The sequence below is a fragment of the Pezoporus flaviventris genome, unplaced genomic scaffold, assembly GCF_033815535.1.
Source record: "Pezoporus flaviventris isolate CSIRO_AGI_PZ_B2104156 unplaced genomic scaffold, CSIRO_AGI_Pfla_v1 ptg000041l, whole genome shotgun sequence".
In the NCBI taxonomy this organism is placed as follows: domain Eukaryota; kingdom Metazoa; phylum Chordata; class Aves; order Psittaciformes; family Psittacidae; genus Pezoporus; species Pezoporus flaviventris.
Window position 1 is genome coordinate 8,285,541 of NW_026892589.1, and position 7,501 is coordinate 8,293,041.

Below are 7,501 nucleotides of genomic sequence, written 5' to 3' on the forward strand. Positions count from 1 at the left end.
AAAAAGGATGTGTGAGAAGTCTGCAAAAATCAGAATACAGGCTTTTAGCTTATAGACTCTGTCTTTTTCTCTCTCAATGGAGTTCTTTCTTCTCAGAGGTAATTAACTACATCTAGGACAGGGATGAGCTGAGGTTTCTTCTTTGCTTCTCTTGCTGGAAGAGCCTAAATTGCTAGGTTTAGAAAGAGTATTGAAGTACAAAGTGTGAGGGAGATGCTGGTCCAGAGGTTCAGACCATTCCTAACATCACAGGAAAAACAAGCGAACAATACCACACTGAAAAAATAACTGGTTGTTGCCTGAAGCAATTGCCATGTTCTTAAACTGCCTTTATTTGTACCAATAATGCTGTGGTGAAAACTCACTCATCTTTGAGGAACCCCTTCTGGTACTGAAGCTGGGTTTTCTTGACCCTGATGTTACCCACCACCGTGGGGAAGAGCCACCATGGCGTGGGGAGGACACCCCTGCAATGAGTAGGACAGTGGTGCTCTGTGGATGAGGGCACAGGGGGAGTGGGCATGGCCATGTTGTGGATCTCCTCGCCACCTCTCGGCAGCTTTCCCCTGTTTTCTGGCCATCCTCAGAGGGTATGAAGGACAACAAACCCGGCTGTGGAGTGAAAGATGAGACCTGAGGCTGGAATCCAGCTTGTGGCAGATAAATGCTGGAGAGGTGGGCTGGTCCCCACAAAACCCTCCAGACCACCTCTAAGCAGCAGCTGGCTTCACTTACAACCCCAGCTGAGATGAATGGCATTCCAGCACTCGCCACCAGCCCACTGCTGCTTCTCCTTTTACAGCTGTTGCCTGATTACATCAAGAGGTTTAGCCTCTTGCTTTTGCTTTTGATGTAAATCCAGCCGGGAGGGTGCATTGGGGTGGGAACTGAGGTTATTTGCTCAAACCCCACCTTCCAATGTGAAAGCCTAGTTGAAGGTTAGCAGTGGCAAGCGATGCCTCTGTGACCTCTGCTTCCTCTGCCGTAAGAGTTTGCATTGTAGAGTGATGAATACATAATTCATTCCCACCCACCAGGGAAATGCCCTGGTAGCACGGCACAGACATCCGCAGCACAATATTGCAGGAAGAAAGGAGGTGGTTATACAAGATTTAAAGATATGGTGCACAGCCCTATGGGAGGGAGGCGTGAGATGGATGTTGAGTGGAAACTGAGTAATAAGCCTGTGCGGTTGGATTCTTAGCAACTTTTATTTTACCACAAGCATTCAGCACTATTGACACTTTTCCACCATTTCAAGACACCTTCACTCTGGCTGCCAAAGTCCAGCGGGGCTGCAGGGCACAGCAGCTCTCCCAAGGCTTTGTTTAAGGGGTAATCCCGTCAGTGCTCCCCACACTGTCAGCCCTGCAGATGGGGTAGGACAGAGGCTGGAGAGGTACTTTGCAGATCTTCACCTTTGCGATGCTCATGTTTAGCTCCTGATTTTTTTCTTCTGTTTTCAAATGAGAACAGACTTCAGGAAGAAAACATGCATGCCAAATGAACCACCATCAGGGCTTGTACCCAGCTCCCCAGGGCAGTCTCTTGCCAGTCACTGCCTTTTTCAGCATGGTCTTTTCTAATGGTTGTGATGGACTTGTCACTCGTCTTCGTATTCCTCTGCTGAACAGTGAGATTGGAGGAAGCCCAGAGATGGCCTTTAGCCTATCCTGCTCTTCCGGGACATGAGTCATTTTATACCCAGGCCTTTCCTGATGGGCATTTGTCAACCCATACTAAGGGAACCCGGAGAGGAACATTCCCCTTAACCTGCTCACAATAAGCACGTGATAGGAATTAGTTCATGGTGTATTGGTGATTTCTCCACACGTCAATCTTAAAAGGTCTAATCTGAAATTTATCCCTTTTTCCTGGGCAGATTGGAAAGCAGAAGAGCTGAGTCATCCCCTGAGAAGACATTTCCCACAGCAGATGTTATGCCATGCGATCCTGCTATCTTTTGCAGTCATTGCTGGAGGAGCTTCTGTGTCACTCTAAGACCTGAATGAAGATAACATGGTCCCATTCCTCCAGTCACATCACTACAGCAAAGATAAACAGTGTTTGCTGCAGAACAAGCGTCAGTAAATCCTCTCTATTTGAAAACATCCCTGTCTGTACTGAGACCTTACCTTTGAAAGGCGATAATGTGAAAAACATCCTGCTAGATTTTGCAATGAACATCTATTTACATATGTTATCTGGGAGCTGTCCTGTCATTTCTAACACTGTGACTTCTGGGTGACTTTTCCTCTGGCACTGAGTGCCAGCTTTGTGCCAATAATCTTCGATGACAGTTTATGAGGTCTAAATTCAGTCCCCATTTCCCCTGTATATTGTGCAAGTCACTTAATTGTCTTGTTCCTCATCTGTAACACAACATTGCCTTTCTCTCCCTGTTGCCTGCCTGGTTTCTGTGGGTCAGATGGTGGGCCAGGCAGGGATCTCCTGGATGCAGGTATCTCAGTAGACTGTTTTAAATCAGTAAAGGACTTTGGGTGATTAACTTTTGAATTTGGAGCTAAAGACATTCCAGTTTCCCCCAGTTCACTGCTAACCACACTGTGAGCTTTGTGAGATCTTCTGCAATATTTAAATCCTAGCTTCTGGACTTCACTGATTATGTGAGGAACCTGTTGTTTTGGTTTTTTTTTTTGGTGGTGGTGGGGGTTGCCTCATCTTTTAAATGTACCTCACTAGCACCAGTGCAACAAAGATCCAGAGGGTGATGACTCCAGGTGGCTGGAATCTGTTATTTCTTCAAGTAGGAAGAAGTTTGGGCCAATCTCATGACTTGACCCAGGCTCAACTCATCAGTCTTGTGTGTTGGAATGGGCCCGTGCAGAACCAGTGCTGAAACCAGGAAAGAAGCTACTTTTCCTGCTCTATATGGGTACATTCCAGCTGAAATCTGCATGTGCCCATTCAACACACAGTGGAGGCACAAAGAATCATCAGTGAACCACCTAACAAAAGTAAAGTCCTGCCAAAAGCACCAAATGCTGCAGTCTGTGAGGCAGCCTTGGGGGATGCGCTCAGGGCAGGTGTGCAGCAGTCAGCACTGAAGGGCTCAGAGCTTCTTGGAGCTGACACTATAAAAACTGAGTCCCAGCAGTTTCTTTGGACAGCCTGCTGCTGCAGAGTGTGTATCTTAATAAATGGTTCTCTGTTGTTACCGAATCTGTTTGCCCAGTGGCACAATGCATATATTGGGTATTAAGAAATAGCATCTGCAAAAAGTAATATATATTTAACAGAAGCATTTTAGAGCCCTAAAGAGTTTAAACCCCCTGCTTGGGTTTCCCTCTGGGTGCTCCAAGACAGCTATGAGAGTTAAAGTTATGTATATGTGCTGTCCTATATTGAAGGAGCTACATTGATATATTTCATTCTCAGCCTCTGCCTCCTCCTATCCAATTTACAGTCTAGACTGTTTAAAAATATCTTGTTAGTGCTTTATTTCTATGGCAAAAGGGCACTTACGAGACAATGCACTCAACTGGAGATTACACAGGTTTGTTGCAAGTTAGTGCATGATAACAGGAGAGGTTCCAGCAAGCTCCAATATATAATAAACTGTGAAGGCAGAAATTGCTTATGATTAAACCTTTGATGGTGGGCTGTTAGGAATTCCCAGTGCAACATGCCACGCCACCTTTTACATCAGCCCTAACAATGACACTGCCAGACTTGTTGGCTCCAAGGGGTTAATTATACACTCCGGATGAAAACAATGCAAGGATGCTTGTTAATACTCAAATCATGGCATGGTAACCCTGGGTGACTCCTTTACCGCTGCTGCCAATTTGCAACGTTCACCTGGGGCAAGATAGGAAGAGGCTTGTCATCCCTCACCCCTTCTGCTCTCTTTCCCTCCTTGCTGTTTTTTTCCTGTTTGCAGCATCACTTTGCTTGTCAAGGCAGCTGACAGGCGGGAAGCCTACCTGATTATTGAAATAGTAAGGTCAAAAGAAACTGAATCCACTTGCCACAGGTGGCAATTTATAGCCAGTGCTGGTCCAGGGCAAACACAGATAAGGAGCAGGTGAGGCAGGCAGAGGACTACTTATGAGAGTGGTAAGGCAGAGGTAATAAGAAGGATTAAAGAAGAGGTTTTGTTTGCTGGGCTAGTAGTGGGGTGAGGAGCCTGAAGGCTTGTGTTTTGGCTGAAGCATGGGTTGGGGAAGCTGCATGATGTTTTTCTGGTACACCGAGAAACTGCTGCTTGTTGTTCATTCTTTTTGCTGTCCTCGCTCTAGGAGCCTGAGTGCTTTTTATCTGCCAGAAGCCAGTGCTGATATCAAAGGTGAGCAGAGATAAGGTGTCTGTCTAAATGTTGGAAACTAAGTGGAGATGTCATACCCCAAGGAAAATACTTGTAGAACTTTTGAGTTTTCTCTCTTGTCAGAAGACTGTAACAAGCTAAATTAGCATCCATAAACCCAGGGTGCAGTTGTTGTGCTTTCAGCAGTTGCAGGCTTTGTATTTTTGTTCTTCTAAAAATAGCTTCAATGAAATGAAAGTCTAGAAACTGCTCTGGTTCCCTTTCCTGCCCTGGGTGAATCCTGCCTCACTCTGTAATCATAAAGCTAAACTGATGCTGTTTACGCTGATAAATTTTCCTACCTAGATACATCCTGAATGTAACCAGAGTACTTGACTTAGAAAGGTCTCCAAATGCTGGCTACAGCAGATGTATTGCTATGTAGATGTGGCATGCTTTCAAGCTGGAGCTTTTGAGCCATGAAGCATATAGAAAACTTGATAACCCAAGGGTTTTCTTCTTTTCCTTACATCTTTTCCTTATATCCAACCTGAACTTCCCCTGGTTTAAACTTAAACAGGGAAAGTTCAGGTTAGATGTAAGGAATAAATTCTTTAATGTGAGGGCTGTGAGGCACTGGCACAGGTTGCTTGAAGTGGTGAATGCTCCATCCCTGGCAGTGTTCAAGGCCAGGTTGGACGGAGCCTTGGATGACATGGCCTAGTATGAGGTGTCCCTGCCCATGGCAGGGGGGTTGGAACTGGATGATCTTAAGGTCCTTTCCAGCCCAAACCATTCTGTGATTATCACGGTGTGAGATTTGCCTGGAAATCTACTGTTCTGTTCCTGGAGAGCCCCTCTGCTGCAGGCGTGCAGGGGGGCCGCTGCTTGGGCTGGCGTGTGCAGGCTCTGAACACGAGTCATTTTGGCCTTGCATAGTTCACAAAATCAGTCTGTGCCGGTGTCTGTGCTGCTCCAGCAGGAGCGACTCGAGTGCCAGTGTATGCAGAGCCCAGTGACTACTTGGGGAGCAAGTATTAATCTTCTAAAGGCGAGCTAGTTGAGCATCGCTGGTGTGTCTGTGCCCATGTTCTCATGCAGTAACAAACCCCTGGCGAAACCTGTCCTCCTACAGTGTTTTCCCAGACTGAAGGAACGTTTGATGGCTTAAGGAAGCAAATAATAAATAAAATGGGGGGATGGGGGGCCAAAGCACACAGTAAATAAGACTTTGACCTTATCTGAAGTATTCCTGTGCGCTGAATAGAGCCAAGGACTCTTGAATAAAACAAACTTGAAGTTTCTAGGCCAAGTAGGTTTTGAGATACGGCTTTAGGATAAATTGTTAGAGGAATATTTCAAGGGCTGAACTGCACCTCATTTTTCAAAGTCCCACATCTCACAAACACCTTGTCTGATCTGCCACAAACCTTGTCAATAAATTATCCCCTGGCTGCTGATTACGTATGCAAAGTTTTAAGCCAAAAAGCAGCACAAATCTTTGCTCTTATCTTAAACACCTCCCTCCCCAGGATACATCCCCTGCCGCCCTAAAAATGCGTGGTTTGTATGAGCTTAACTGTGGAAAAGCACGGCCAGTTTTGAATGGGGCTGTGTGGTTGTGCTGAATTGCTCCATCCAGTAGCTGTCTGAAGAGGCCGTCTGGGGGTCTCTTGCCTCCTGGCCAATAGCTCTGTTCAGCCTCCTGAGGGATGCTCTTTCCAAGCCGGGATACAAGGAGAGAGCTCCACTGGTAGGGTGACACAGCCCCTGTCCCATGGGAAGTGGGGCTGAGACCCTGTGAGCTTTGGGGCTGCCTGTGGGATCCCATCACTCCTGGCCCTGCTTTCCCAAAGAAGAACATTTTAAAGGTTTGTACCACCCATGTCACACCAGGAAAAGGAGAGAATGAAGTGATCATAGGGTTTGGAGCACGTCATTTTCAAGTTCTTTATTATAGGGAACTCAGATAAAACAGGAAGTTAGGAATTAAGTAGTTTTAGGCTCTTCTTTTGTGGTTGAACTCCAGGTGAAAGTAGAGCAAAAGAAAAGGCAAAGGAATTGAGGCAGGAGCAACAAATAAGGCTAGGACATCAAATGAGCAGAGATTCAATACTGCTTAGTGTCATCTTCCATAGTTTTTATCCAGAATAATTAATCTCAAGGCATTATGACTTTCTGGCAATCGCATTCTAAGAAGGGCTTGATAAATCTGTGCTTCTATTTTAGAGACTTGGATAAGCATTCTTTGTTATTTTCCCCCATTTGTACACTTGCAAAGATAAGTCTCTTTTCCAGTATCCGCGTTTGGATCCAGGAGGGAGTTATTCACTGTGCTGGCAGCAGTATCCAGCAACAATGGGACAATGACCCTGTCCTCCTGGTAATTTGTTCTATGACATTATAAGGGTTCAAATGAAGTAATCATTTTATAGCAGACTAAAGAAATTTTGCATGCCCATGGTTATGATTATTATTTCTTTTCACACTTGTCTTCCTTTGGCTCCTAAGGAAATAAAGTAATTGGAGGTTCTCCCGCTCCGCTCCTCAGTTAGATCCTGTCTGAAGCCCCTCGGATTTTCAGTGGTAAAGATTTCAGTCAAGGTTCACAAAATTAACCATTTCTCAGACATAGATATTTGATCCGTACTTTTATTTGTGAAACACTTGTAATAAATATAGAAAGAAATCACTGAGGAACCCACTACACTAAAGCGTGAAGGAAGAATTTGGGATGTTCTCTTGTTCTCTTTTAAGAGCTCAGTAACTTGTTGATGTGTTTCAAAGTCAACATTTCTCAAGAACCAACAGGTAACCGACTCGGAAGTGTTTTCATCTCCAATCAGTTATTTCAGCAATTGGGTTAATTTTCAGATTGAAATCCTATCACACAGATGTAATCGATATCAGTCATCTAGAAGTTAGGGAATATCTTCATTAATATCTCCTAAGTGTGGTTTAAAAGTCATTGCACTCTTAGCCAGCTATTATTGTCTCACAGTCTGAGACTTAAAGGCAATTTTTCAGAGCTCTGATAGGCCTTGCTAACCCATGCCAAGCTGGCAGCCACCTAAGAAATAGGTGAACAAACAAGTACTGCTTAAAATGCTTTTTCACCAGACATTGTTCTTCTTCAAGCTGCTGCCTCAGAGCAGCGCTTCTGAGCAGTTTATGTCTTTAAAATACTGCTCTTTCTGATGTGCATTTCCCACTCCACCAGCTGAAGCGGCTGGG

At 45.0% G+C, this 7,501-nt stretch overlaps 1 long non-coding RNA gene across 1 annotated transcript; it reads left to right on the forward strand.

Annotated features, from left to right (window-relative positions):
* Positions 1–567: 567 nt before the first annotated feature.
* LOC133275626 (uncharacterized) lies at positions 568–2,198 on the forward strand. Its single transcript, XR_009745635.1, has 2 exons — positions 568–1,097; positions 1,883–2,198. It is a non-coding gene; the product is annotated as an uncharacterized LOC133275626 (long non-coding RNA).
* The last annotated feature ends 5,303 nt before the right edge of the window (positions 2,199–7,501 follow it).